We start from the raw sequence: 12,684 nt of genomic DNA on the forward strand, positions 1-12,684 counted from the left end.
ATTGGGGTGCATGTATCTTTTCAATTTATGGTTTTCTCTGGATATATATCCCAGGAGTGGGATTGCTGGGTCATAGGGTAGCTCTGTTTTTAGTTTTTTAAGGAACCTCCATACTGTTCTCCATAGTGGCTGTACCAGTTTACATTCCCACCAACAGTGCAGGAGGGTTCCCTTTTCTCCACACCCTCTCCAGCATTTATTGTTTGTAGATTTTTTAATGATGGCCATTCTGACCTGTGTGAGGTGATACTTCACTGTGGTTTTGATTTGCATCTCTCTAATAATTAGTGATGTTGAGCATTTCTTATGTGCTTTTTAGCCATGTATATGTCTTCTTTGGAGAAATGTCTATTTAGATTGTCCACCCATTTTTTTATTGGGTTGTTTGTTTTTCTGATATTGCATTGCAGCATTATTTACAATAGCCAAGATATGGAAAGAACCTAAGTTCCCATTGATAAATGAATATATATATATATATATATATATATATATATATAATAGAATATTACTCAGCCATGAAACCTTGCCACTTAAAACAACATGGATAGACCTAGAGTGTATTATACTAAGCAAAATAAGTCAGACAAAGACAAATAGCACATAATCGCACTTATATGTGGAATCTAAAAAACAAAACAAATTAACAAACATAATTAAACAGAAACAGAGGCACAGATACAGAGAATAAACAGGTGGTAGCCAGACTGGAGGGGATTGGAGGAGGAGAGAAATAAGTGAGGGAGATCAAGAGGTATAAGCTTTCAGTTACAAAATAAATGTCACAGTGTAGGGAATATACTCAATAATTATGTAATGTCTTTGTATGGTAACAGATGACAACTAGACGTATGGTGACATTTTGAAATGTATAGAAATATCGAATCACTATGTTGTGTACCAGGAACTAACATAGTGTTGTAGGTTAATTACACTTCAAAAACAAACAAACAAACTTCTAGAAAAAGAAATCAGATTTGTGACCACCAGAAGTGGGGAAGGGGGAATTAGATGAAGGCAGTCAAAAGGTACAAACTTCCAGTTACAAGATAAATTAAGCACAAGGGATGTAATATATAGCATGATGAAGATAATTAACACTGCTGTATGAAAGTTAAGAGAGCAGATCTTAAGAGTTCTCATCACCAGGAAAAATTTTTTTTTCTATTTCATTAATCTTGTACCTATATGAAACAATGTAATCATTTCATGATGCATGTAAGTCAAATCACTATGTTGTACACCTTAAACTTACACAGTGCTGTATGTCAATTACATCTCAATAAAACTGGGGGAAAAAAGAAACTGTAAAAAAAAAGAGATTATACCAGAGAGTGAGTTACAGTCAACAGACCTTTAGGGAATTAGGGGGGTATTTTATAACTGGTTATTAGATCCAGTTAGAGTACAAGAAGACAAATCAAAGTAAGATGTCTCCTCCAGGCAGCTGAAGTTAGAGAGCAGGGTATGAGCTAATTTCAATCCCCCTTCACACCCTTGGCTGTGTGCCTTTTCAGTCAACAAACTGTACAACTTTTCATCGTGACTCGACATGATATGCATGCTGCCAAAAATAAGGGAGGGAAATGCTACAAATTTAAATCTCACTTCCAGGCCTAAAATGAGACTCTGTGGTGGGTTTTTTTTTATTGAGATATAATTCACATACCATAAAATTCACCTTTTTAAAGTACAATTCAATGCTTTGTAGTGCATTCACAAAGTTTTGCAACCATCACCACTATCCACTTCCAGAACATTTTCATCACCCCCAAAAGAATTACTGTATTCATTAAGCAGACACTCCCCATTCTCCCCTCCCCTAGCCCCTGGCAACCACAGTTCTACCTTATGTCTCTAAGGACTTGCCTATTCTGGACATTTCATATAAATGGAATCATACAATACATGGCCTTTTGTGTCTGACTTCTTTTACTTAGCATAATGTTTTCAAGGTTCATCTATATTGTAGCATGTATCAGTTCTTCATTCTTTTTTATGACTGAATAAGAATCTATTTCACATCCACTGGAATGGTTGTAATTTTCAAAATGAAAAATGGCAATGATGTGGAAAAATTAGAACCTCATACATTGCCAGTGGGAATATAAAATGATGCAGCCACTATGGAAAAGTTCGGCAGTTCCTCAATAAGTTAAACATAGGATTCCCATGTGACACAGCAATTCTACTCCTAGGTATATACCCAAAACAACTGAAAACAGGTATTTAAATAAAAATTTGTACAAGAATATTCACGGCATCACTATACATAATAGCAAAAAGGTGGAAACAACCCCAATGTCCATCAACTGATGAACTGAATAAACAAAATGTGATATATACTTGCAATGGGATACTATCCAGCCATAAAAAGGAAGAAAGTACTGATACGTGAAGGAAGCCAGACACAAAATGCCACATATTGCATGATTCTATTTATATGAAATGTAGGTAATACGCGAATTCATAGAGAAGGAAAGTAGATTAGTGGTTGACAGGGGTTCGAGGAAAAGGGGAAGTGGTAGTAATTGCTAATGGTTATGGGATTTCTGTTTGAGGTGTTGGAAACATTCTGGAATTAGATAGTGGTGTTGGTTACACAGCATTGTGAATATACTGAAAATAACTAAATTGTACACTTTAAAAAGGTAGATTTTATGGTATGTGAATAAAATCAATCTATCAATTTAATAAAATTAATAAACTAAACTTGTAGTAATCATTTTGCAATATATACATATATCAAATCATTATGTTGTACACCTAAAACTAAAAGTGTTATATGTCAATTATATCTTAATTAAAAAATAGAAAAAATTGGGACTTCCCTGGTGGCGCAGTGGTTAAGGATCTGCCTGTCAATGCAGGGGACGCCAGTTTGAGCCCTGGTCCGGGAAGATCCCACATGCCTCGGAGCAACTAAGTCTGTGCACCACAACTACTGAGCCTGCGCTCTAGAGCCCGAGAGCCACAACTACTGAGCCCACGTGCCACAACTACTGAAGCCCACATGCCTAGAGCCCGTGCTCCATAACAAGAGAAGCCACCACAATGAGAAGCCCGCGCACCACAACGAAGAGTAGTCCCCACTCGCCTCAACTAGAGAAAGCCCACGTGCAGCAACGAAGACCCAATGCAGCCAAATAAATAAATAAATAGAAAAAAATCAATTGTAAAAGTAGGAAAAAAATCATTTAAAAATGCAATTATAGAAGAAAATGAGAAAGTAGAAACAATCCAAATGTCCATCAGCGGATGAATGGATAAACAAAATGTGGTATATACATACAATAGATTATTCAGCCTTTAAAGGGAAGAAAATTCTGAAGCATGCTACATGGATAAAACTTGAAGACATCATGCAAAGTGAAATAAGCCAAACACAAAAGAAAAAATATTGTATGATTCAATTTATATGAGGTACATATAATAGTCAAATTCACAGAGTCAGAAAGCATAACAGTGGTTACCAGGGTCTGCGGGAGAGAGGGTAATGGGGAGTTATTGTTTAATGGGTATAGAGTTTCAGTTTGGGAAGGTGAAAAAATTTTGGAGATGGCTAGTGGTGATGCTTGGATAACAATGCCACTGAATTGTACACTTAAAAGTGACTAAAGTGATCATTTTTATGTTATGTATATTTTACAATAAAAAAAGAAAATGGGCAAAATATTTGAACGGATCTTTCACAAAGGAAGATATATACAAATGGCCAATGGTACATGAAAAGATGCTCAACATCATTAGTCACTAGGGAAATGTAAATAAAAACTGCAGTGAGGTACCACTTAACACTCACCAGAATGGTTAATATTAAAAAGCGGACACTACCAAATGTTACTAAGGATGTTGGTAGGAGAGTGAAATGGTACAAAGATATAGCAGTTTCACATAAAATAAAACATACCCTATGTTTAGCCATGAAAAAAACCATGAAATCTTGCCATTTGTGACAACATGCACGGACCTTGAGGGCATTATGCTAAGTGAAATAAGTCAGACAGAGAAAGACAAATACCATATGATCTCATTTACACACAGAATTCAAAGACACAGAAAACAGACTGGTGGTTGCCAGGGGCAGGGGGTGGGGAGTGGACAAAGCGGGTGAAGGGAGTCAAAAGGTACAAACTTCTAGTTATAAAATAGCTAGGTCATGGGAATCATGGGAATGTAATGTACAGTATGGCGACTATAGTTAGTAATACTGTATTATATATTTAAAAGTTGCTAAGAGATTATATTTTAAAAGTTCTCATCACAAGAAAAAAAATTCTGTAACTATGTATGGTGATGGATGTTAACTAGACTTACTGTGGTGATCATCTAACAATATATACAAAATCAGTTATTTTGTACACCTGAAACTAATATAATACTGTATGTCAATTATACCTCTTTTTAAAAATCAATAATTATTGAAATAGAAAGCAAACAATAATTAAACAACAGAATAAATCAATAAAAGGAAATGATAGTTCTTTGAAAACAACAATAGAATGAACGAATTTTTAGCAAGTGTGATTTCAAAAATAAAGCCATCAAAAATTAACATAAAAAATGAAAGGGAACGAAACTACAGAAACGGGAGATTTAAAAAATTATCCAAAAAGTACTATGTATAATTTTTATAGAAATAATTTTAAAAATCTAGGTGAAATGGATAATTTCTGAGAAAATAAACAACCAAAATTGGCCTAAGATATAGAAAACTTAAATAGGCCAATTAATCATAAAAGAATGTGAAATGATAATACTCTACCTCAAAAGTCACCAGCCCCAAAAGGTTTTTTGAGAGAGTTTGACCACACCATCAAGGAACAGATTAATCAAACTTTATACAAAGTTCATAGCAAACTAAAAGAAGGCAAATGACACCATACAGATATAGGCTAGTATAATCTTGATACCAAAACTGACAAATAAAGGGAAAGAAATTATAGGCCCATCTCACTTATGAAACAAGATATAAAAATGAATAACCTTAATACCATAATCAAGCACAGGAAAACTATGGGCCATTATTTTTCACAGGAATGCTGATGGCATTTTTGCCAGAACAATTTAGTATCCCTGATCCCTATCTACTAAATGCCAGCAGGACTTCTCCCCACACACACCAATAAACTGTGACAACCAAAAGCACCTCCACACATTTCCAAATGTCCCCTAGAGTGGTGGTTCAGCCCCAGGCTGAGGACCAAGACTATAGGCAATCTCACTTATGAACACAGATACAAAACCGCTAAATAAAAGATTAGTCCCTCAAATCCCACGGTACGTTAAAAAAGGAAAAAAAACAACAACAACAACAACAACACATCATGCCCTGACCTGATAACGTTGATATTAGGGATGCAGGGAAGTTTAACATTTACAGATCTGTCAATGTGGAACAGGACACCAACTCCTTACTTGGAAAACTGACAATTACAGGGAAAGGGTTAAGCATGTACCGTGTCTTTCATAGAGAAATTGTATTTCAGGCTGACCAAGTAGCCCTAGTAGAGGAGGGATAGTTCTTCTTACCAGAGGTATGCTAGCTAATAAATTCAGAAAGAATAACAGAATTAGAAAATCATTATTTTGAAATCCTTAATGAAATAACTGACTCAGATAACACTTATCAAATGGATGGTAAAGCCATTCATTAGGTGAAAGGATGATGGAGAACTTTACAATGACAGGATCAGACTAACACCACTTCAATCCACTTTCAGTATCATTAAGAGTGAAACAAGCAAATATTATGCAAAAGAAAGTACATAGTATCAACCATGAAATAGTCTTAACAAATAATAAGAACCTGAATCTAATCAAGCATTTAGATCCACCTTCCAGTCTACAGGAAATACAAGCAATACAGAAACAAGTAAAACAGCACCTCACCGAAGTAATCAACCAAATCCAGAATGTGGGAGAGTCTATAAGAACAAATGGCAGGTTTCTTCAACAAACCAATGCCATGAAAATAAAAGGGAGGAGGTGTTGTTCTGTCTTAGCTTTTTAAAAACTAAAAAGAAATGTAAGAGATTTAACCTAATATAAGGAGTTGTTGTTGGTTGGGTCCTGATTGGAACAAAACCCAAAAGTAAAAACATTTTTTAGACAATCGGAAAAATCTGAAGATATGCTGGGTATTAGTATAAAAATGGCATTATGATTATATGACATGTCCTTTTTTCTATAATTTTTTTGGTGAGGCATACTGAAATATTTAGGAGTGAAATCACATGATGTTCATGATTAGCCTAAAATATCCCAGCACAAAAGAGGGAAGGGGAATAGGTGAAACAAGTATGGCAAAATGTTGATGGCTATTAAAGCTCACTTATGGGTTCATGGAGGTTTATTGTACTCTCTACTGTCATTTATGCCTGGAAATTATCATAGAAAGTTTTTAAAAAGCTGCCAATGCAATTCAATGCATTAATAAGTTAAAGGGGAAAAAACTATATGTCCAGTTAATAGATGAAAAAGCAACTGATAAAATTTCATACCCATTCTTGCCTTTAAAAAGCCTCAAAAAAGCAGGAATTAAAGAAAACTTATTTAACTTAATAAAGGGCAACTTCCAGAAATGCACACTAAGGAGCACACATGATGAAATTTTAGAAGCATTCCCATTAAGAGGAGGGATAAGATAAGGATGTCAGATATCATTGCTACTATTCAAGCTTATACTGGAAGTCCTAGCCAATGCATTCAGAAAAGAAAAATACACGTGGTATAAAGATTGAAGCCAGAGAGAAAACTATCAATATTTCCCTATAATCTCTTTGCCAACCCAGAAAATCCAAAAGACTCAATGAACAAACTATTAGAAAAAAGGAAAGGGACTTCCCTGGTGGCGCAGCGGTTAAGAATCCGTTTGCCAGTGCAGGGGACACGGGTTCCATCCTTGGTCCAGGAAGCTCCCACATGCCGTGGAGCAACTAAGCCCGTGCACCACAACTACTGAGCCTGTGCTCTAGAGCCTGTGAGCCACAACTACTGAGCCTGTGTGCCACAACTACTGAAGCCTGTGCTCTAGAGCCTGCAAGCCACGACTACTGAAGCCCACTCGGCTAGAGCCCGTGCTCCGCAACAAGAGACGCCACTGCAATGAGAAGCCTGCACACCCCAACGAAGAGTAGCCCCTGCTCCCCACAACTAGAGAAAAGCTCGTGTACGACAACAAAGACCCAACGCAGCCAGTAAATAATAATTAAAAAAAAAATTCAATAAAGTTGAATTTCACAATTTCAAACAAAAACCAACAGTTATACACCCTTAACTACAAAATGAAAGGAAAAAATCCTATGAATAGTAGCAACAAAAGCTATAAAGTATCTAGAAATAACACAAACAAGATATGTTTAAGACATTTATGGAAAAAATGACACGTTATTAAAGGACTTAAAAAACTGAATAAATGGAGAGCCATACCACATTTATTCATACAAAGGTAGACACATTAATGTAAAGATGCCAATTCTCCCCAGTTAAATCTGGAAACAATGCAATGCCAACAAAAATGCCAATAAAACTCTATATGGGTATGATAATCTGATTCTAAAATCCACATTAAAAAGTAAATATGCAAGAATAACACAAAATTGAAGAAAAAAAAGATGGATTTCCATGTCAAATATCAAATGATATAAAACTATATAAATTTAAAGTGTGATATGAATGCAAGTATAAATAAATGGATCAGTAGAACCAAATAAAGAATCCTGAAACAAACCTAAATATGCATAAAAATCTAGTGTTGATTAGAGGGAGCATTTAGAAGTGAGTAGAGAAAGGAAAGAGGGAGGCATGTAGAAGGATATACATTGCAGTATATTTTATATTAGCAAAAAACTTGGAAATAACCATGTCTATGGGTATTACACGAATTACAGCATATCTATTCTGTAGAATACTCTGCAATGATGAAAAAGAACAAGTTAGACTGACATAGCTTTGGGTGAAAAGTAGCAAGTGGCAGAACAATACATATAAGAATGATATAATTTATATTTTTAAATAGCACTAAATAATCCTATATATTCTGTGTGTGAGAGAGACAGCAAGCGAGCGAGCGAGCGAGAGAGAAGGTCTGGAAGAAGTTAAGTCAAACAATGAGTAGGGAGGGGGAGAATCAAGGAGGAAATCAAGGATGACCAAAGGAGGTTTTAGCCCTCCCTGTAACATTCTAATCCTGTTATAAGAAAAATGTATTCTTGGGTCAATTGTGTAATTCAGTCAATAAATAAGAAATTTAAAAGCTGCATAATGATATGAATGAATTATATATGATAGAAGGACTTATTTATTCATATAAATGCATGGAAAGGCGATTGTAAGGATACTCACCAAACTATTGACAGGTTTTTCTTTGTTTTCCTTTTTTTGGGGGGTGGGGATGGGGGTGACAGCTATAGAGGGAGCAGGAAAGGCAAGTTTCAAGATTTACTATCTCTATAACTGTGTACTGTTTCCATCTTTTACCATGAAAGTATAGTTATACATTACTGAGTAATTAAAAAATAAAGACACGGCAAAAGTCAAAGACACTGTTAAGTGGAAAAAGCTAGTTGCTATATTATATATATAATTCTATATATAGAAAAATGTATACATCTATTGTATTACATACATGTACATATATATTCTAATGCATAGAAACAAAAATACAAATTGGACTTTCACAATTTATATACTTATGTTATTTGGTTATTTTGTTATAATGAGCATATGGTTATCTACTACTTAAGAAACACTATGGTGGGACTTCCCTGATGGTCCAGTGGGTAGGACTCCGCACTTCCAATGCAGGGCGCCCGGGTTCAATCCCTGGTGGGGGAACTAGATCCCACATGCATGCCACAACTAAGAGTCTGCATGCCACAACTAAGATCCCGCTTGCCACCACTGGGGCCCAGCACAGCCAAGATAAGCAAATAAATGAATAAATGTTTAAAAACCCACACACTATGGTAATCATTTTGCAATATATACACATCAAATCATTATGTTGTACATCTTAAACTGTACAATGTTATATAGCAATTATATCTCAATAAAACTGAGGGGGAGGAAGAAACATAGCAAATACAGATAAATCTAATTATGTCATTCACCTAATCACAACCCTTTAGTAGGAGTATTTCCACTGCTCCTAGGATAAAGCCCAAAATAATTAAGGGGGCCTGCCATCCAGCCTCAGCTCTCAATACTCCCCTCCTTGTTTAATATGCTCTAGTTACAGGAGATATCTCTCAGTACTTCAAGTCCCTTGTACATGTTCTAGCTTCAGGTCTCTGCACAAGTTGTTTTGTTTCCTCTATATGGAACACTTCCTCCATTCATCCCTCCTCTATCTCCTTCTACCCAGTTGACCCTTCAATTCTCATAACTTCTTCAGGAGAGCCTTCCCTGACATTCCAGACAGGGTCGGGTTCTCCTGTTATAAGTACTTATAGAACCCTTATTTTTCCTTCATAGCTCTTATCTCAATTTGCAGTTTTCTACTTATAGGTGGGATTATTAATGTCTGTTATCACTCCTACTAGACTGTAAGCTCCATGAAAGCAGGACTCTTGTCTGTCTTGTTATATCCTGACATTAGTAAAAGCTCAGTTAATATTTGTGAAATAAATGACTGCTCCCTGTTAATCAGGGTGAACCTTAGCACGGCAGTAGCTCCATTTTCCTCTCCATCCCAACCCATGCCATCAGATAAGCAACCTCAATACTTATGGATGACTCACGCAACACTCCAACCTCACTGTCCCTCGAACTCCTCTACTTCTGCAACCTCTGACCACATGCCACTTCACATGCCATTTTTAGCTATTAGTGCCCTAGCCCACCTGATAAACATGTAGCTGCTCCACTTCAGAATTTCTGAACTCCACAAACCCAGTCTCTGGCTACAGCCTCTTACCCCTATTACTTCTTGGTTCTCAGGATACTCACTCCTCACTCTCATCAAGATCTCGCATCCTCTGACTTCTCCCATTCTTCAGCTCACTACCACCTCACTGCTTAACTCCCTATCCAGTCTAGTTGCCATGGTACATCACTTCAGACATTCTTGTCAGCAGCCTCTCAACTGCTCTAATCCATTTTAATGTGCCATTTCCTGAGCTACTATGAGTTACTATGGGCCAGTCTACATGCATTACTTCTGGAACTTCTCACAACACCTGTATGAGGTAGAGACCACCATAATCCCCTTCTACAGATAGGGAAAGGATTCTTAAAGAGGTGAAGTAACTTATCCAAGGTCACACAAAAAATGATGGAGCAGGGTGGAGTTGGGATCTGAATGAGATCTGTCTGACACCAAGGACTGTGCTCCAAACTAGCAGGTTACTTTGCTGCTCAGAGGGAATAACTGACTGCAACGCGGAGAATGAATGGGAGGGAAGCAGGCCAAGGGGAAAGGCTTGGAGACCAAGGCAGCAATCCAGGTGAGAGCTGATGGTAGACTAAGCCTTATCTCTCGGAACATCGCAAAGAATTCAACCTAAAAGCCCACTTACTTCAAGCGTGTGACTTTACAGGATGGATCTGGTGGGCTTTGGCTGAGGATGGCACAACTAGGTGTGCCCAGAAGAGACCAAAAAGAAAACCAGCAGTTTAATACTTTCCAGATACAATTTCTACTTTATCTACTTACTTATTTATATTTATATTTAAGGAATGATGACAGTCATTACGTGCTTCCGTGTGCTGGGAATTTATTATAGTCTTATTTACACTTCCAACCACGCTGTGAGCTACTTTCATTTTACAAATGAAAGTGAGAGACAGAAAGATGAGGGAAGTTGCTTTCACATCCCACAGGTAAAGATGGAATCAGAACCCAAATTCGCTGATCTCCTAGTCACTTACCCAACCAAGGGCCACCTTAGACCCGCCCTCCCCACACTACACCCGGGCGGTGGAGACCCTTTGCCGGTGCCGGAATCCAAGGATGCGCTGCTAAGCCCTGCGCTCCGACTTGAGCAAGAGCAGGGAGCTGACCAGCACGTCTGAGGCCGGCGCCCAGATCCGGGCTGACCAGCCGGCCGGCTCACGGGGCTGGGTTGCGAGGCCCGAGGCCCGGCGCCCCGGCTGGATGGGAAAGCCCTGGGCCCCGGAGCGGCCGTACCCTGGGCAGCGACCCCGTTTCATACACCCACTCTGAGGGCGCCACGTCCCAAAGGCATGGTAACATGGCCTCGAAGCCACCATGCCCAGGACGGACCCACAGAGAAAGGAGGCAACAGCTCAATCACCTGTTCCGTTCTCCCGTCGCAGAATCACAAAACCCAGTGGCGAATAGCTAAGTCATCTATTTGGGTTTTCTCCCCGATTTCAGCCAGAGTCTGGAGTCTACGGATGGCCACCCGTGGGCCCAGGAACCACCATGTGCTTTTGTTTGGGGGTTTGGGTTTGGTTTTTTTTGTTTTTTTTTTTTTTTTGGTTTGGTGTTTTTTTGTTTTTTTTGTTTTTTTTGTTTTGTTTTTTTTTTTTAAGGAGCTGGTCAGTTGTCTTCCTCAGATTTTCAAACGGGTCACGTCCACCCTCCCCCCCTCCCCCGCCCTTCCCGCTTCAAAAAATAAAAAAGTTAAGAATGCAGACTACAGCCCTCAGCCGCAGTTCCTCTGCCATCTTTACCTCGGTCCCGCACGCTTCGCCGCGTGAGTCCCCACCCCCGGCGTCCCTCAGCATTCCTTTCCATTCTCCCCTCCCCCCCCCACGCACGCACCCCACACGCACCGGCCCCCCCATGCACGCACCCCCACGCACGCGCCGCACGCACGCTCTACAGTTCTCCACACCCCCCCATAAATTGCTGCACGCACGCGCGTCCCCCCCCACACCCCGCCCCGAGCCCCTCCGCGCACAAGCGTGTTCCTCCCACTCCTGCGCTTCGGACCACCCCTGCACGCGCGCATCCTCGGGAGGCTCTCCCCTCTCCCCTTTCCAGGGCGGGCCTCGGGGGGGGGGGGGGGCTGGCAGCCCGGCCCTCCCTAGCCCCTAGCTTCGCGGGCAGCGAGGTCCCTCCCCGGCGCGCTGAGCTCACCCCGCCCGAGCCCGTGGCAGGCCAGTCACACTGGGCAGCCGCTTCCCTCCTCACATCCCAGGAGACACCGGGCGGGGTGTGGCGCCTCCCACGCTCGGCCACCCGGGCCTCCGGACGACGGGGAAGCCGGCGGCTCAGCCGGAGGGAACTCCCTCTATTTCCTGTCCCTCCGGACAGGAGTGGGCGGTTGGGAGAGGGGGAGTAGAGGGGTGCGGCGGGAGGCGTTTCTTGTCCTCGCTGAGAAAAGCGCTCACCTGGTTCCCAAAGCCAGTTTGCCCTTCCTCTCCTTCCAACCAGAGAGAAGGGAGAGCCAAGGTCTTTGGGGCGGAGAAGGGGAAATGACTCAGAGAGGAGGCGGCTCAGAGGGAGGGGCCGGCCTGGAAAAGGGGGGTGGCATTGGGGAGCGGGAGGGAAAGAGGAGGAAAAAAAGAGGATGGGAAAACCGCGGTGGGGGCGGTTTTGAGGTTGTCTAGCGCAGTGCTGGGAATCCTGCCTGGTCAACCCGGAATGCAGGAGCCACTAGGCTGGATCTTTTCCTAGGTGCTGGACCCTAACTCCTTAACCCCGCGCCAAAGGCAGCCAGAGCCAAGACCCTTGCTAGCAACTACCAGGCACCACGGAATCTTCTGGTCTGG

General features: G+C 40.4%; 1 protein-coding gene across 1 annotated transcript in view; it reads right to left on the reverse strand.

Annotated features, from left to right (window-relative positions):
• The window catches only part of LOC130842298 (NACHT, LRR and PYD domains-containing protein 3-like), a 41,873-nt gene extending 29,511 nt beyond the window's left edge, over nt 1-12,362 (reverse strand). The window contains exon 1 of the mRNA XM_057718933.1: nt 12,304-12,362. The gene's annotated coding sequence lies outside the window, so the exon portion shown is untranslated. The remainder of the gene's footprint in view (nt 1-12,303) is intronic.
• Between the last annotated feature and the right edge of the window lie 322 nt (nt 12,363-12,684).

This window comes from Hippopotamus amphibius, chromosome X (assembly GCF_030028045.1).
Source record: "Hippopotamus amphibius kiboko isolate mHipAmp2 chromosome X, mHipAmp2.hap2, whole genome shotgun sequence".
In the NCBI taxonomy this organism is placed as follows: Eukaryota; Metazoa; Chordata; class Mammalia; order Artiodactyla; family Hippopotamidae; genus Hippopotamus; species Hippopotamus amphibius.